The following is a 1,742-nucleotide window of genomic DNA, read 5'->3' on the forward strand; positions in this document are numbered from 1 at the left end:
TAAATATTAATATTTTTACTGCACTACATTTGTGATCCTTATAGCCACTTTGTACATTCTGATTTGACATTTAAAAGCTGTGAGTGTGTCTGGAAATCTGCAGGCGCTCCCTGTATAGACGAAAGAGCAAAGCGTGGTGATATAGTATCTTTAAAAGGCCCTTTGGTAGGCAACAATATTTGCTTACGGCCATACCACCCTGAACACGCCCGATCTCGTCTGATCTCGGAAGCTAAGCAGGGTCGGGCCTGGTCAGTACTTGGATGGGAGACCGCCTGGGAATACCAGGTGCTGTAAGCTTTTTTCACTCCTCTTTACAAAAAGCAGAGGGCGCTGCTGCTTTTTCAGTGGACACCGACAGGGTGGGAAGGATATAGCTAGATCATGACTTGCCGGTATAGAAATGACACAAATCCAGTTAAATGATGGCTTTCATCATTCCTAAGCTCATCGATCATTTTCTTTTCAATTTTATGCTAACGTATTCTACATTTCAACAGTAAATATTAATATTTTTACTGCACTACATTTGTGATCCTTATAGCCACTTTGTACATTCTGATTTGACATTTAAAAGCTGTGAGTGTGTCTGGAAATCTGCAGGCGCTCCCTGTATAGACGAAAGAGCAAAGCGTGGTGATATAGTATCTTTAAAAGGCCCTTTGGTAGGCACAATATTTGCTTACGGCCATACCACCCTGAACACGCCCGATCTCGTCTGATCTCGGAAGCTAAGCAGGGTCGGGCCTGGTCAGTACTTGGATGGGAGACCGCCTGGGAATACCAGGTGCTGTAAGCTTTTTTCACTCCTCTTTACAAAAAGCAGAGGGCGCTGCTGCTTTTTCAGTGGACACCGACAGGGTGGGAAGGAAATAGCTAGATCATGACTTGCCGGTATAGAAATGACACAAATCCAGTTAAATGATGGCTTTCATCATTCCTAAGCTCATCGATCATTTTCTTTTCAATTTTATGCTAACGTATTCTACATTTCAACAGTAAATATTAATATTTTTACTGCACTACATTTGTGATCCTTATAGCCACTTTGTACATTCTGATTTGACATTTAAAAGCTGTGAGTGTGTCTGGAAATCTGCAGGCGCTCCCTGTATAGACGAAAGAGCAAAGCGTGGTGATATAGTATCTTTAAAAGGCCCTTTGGTAGGCACAATATTTGCTTACGGCCATACCACCCTGAACACGCCCCGATCTCGTCTGATCTCGGAAGCTAAGCAGGGTCGGGCCTGGTCAGTACTTGGATGGGAGACCGCCTGGGAATACCAGGTGCTGTAAGCTTTTTTCACTCCTCTTTACAAAAAGCAGAGGGCGCTGCTGCTTTTTCAGTGGACACCGACAGGGTGGGAAGGATATAGCTAGATCATGACTTGCCGGTATAGAAATGACACAAATCCAGTTAAATGATGGCTTTCATCATTCCTAAGCTCATCGATCATTTTCTTTTCAATTTTATGCTAACGTATTCTACATTTCAACAGTAAATATTAATATTTTTACTGCACTACATTTGTGATCCTTATAGCCACTTTGTACATTCTGATTTGACATTTAAAAGCTGTGAGTGTGTCTGGAAATCTGCAGGCGCTCCCTGTATAGACGAAAGAGCAAAGCGTGGTGATATAGTATCTTTAAAAGGCCCTTTGGTAGGCACAATATTTGCTTACGGCCATACCACCCTGAACACGCCCGATCTCGTCTGATCTCGGAAGCTAAGCAGGGTC

General features: G+C 43.0%; 3 non-coding genes across 3 annotated transcripts; all 3 read left to right on the plus strand.

Annotated features, from left to right (window-relative positions):
* Positions 1-181: 181 nt before the first annotated feature.
* LOC129114973 (5S ribosomal RNA) lies at positions 182-300 on the plus strand. Its single transcript, XR_008532771.1, has one exon. It is a non-coding gene; the product is annotated as a 5S ribosomal RNA (ribosomal RNA).
* A 380-nt stretch (positions 301-680) lies between these two features.
* Positions 681-799, plus strand: LOC129114974 (5S ribosomal RNA). Its single transcript, XR_008532772.1, has one exon. It is a non-coding gene; the product is annotated as a 5S ribosomal RNA (ribosomal RNA).
* Positions 800-1,179: 380 nt separating this feature from the next.
* Positions 1,180-1,299, plus strand: LOC129114975 (5S ribosomal RNA). The gene has a single exon (XR_008532773.1). It is a non-coding gene; the product is annotated as a 5S ribosomal RNA (ribosomal RNA).
* Positions 1,300-1,742: the final 443 nt, after the last annotated feature.

This window comes from Anoplopoma fimbria, unplaced genomic scaffold (genome assembly GCF_027596085.1).
Source record: "Anoplopoma fimbria isolate UVic2021 breed Golden Eagle Sablefish unplaced genomic scaffold, Afim_UVic_2022 Un_contig_6509_pilon_pilon, whole genome shotgun sequence".
In the NCBI taxonomy this organism is placed as follows: domain Eukaryota; kingdom Metazoa; phylum Chordata; class Actinopteri; order Perciformes; family Anoplopomatidae; genus Anoplopoma; species Anoplopoma fimbria.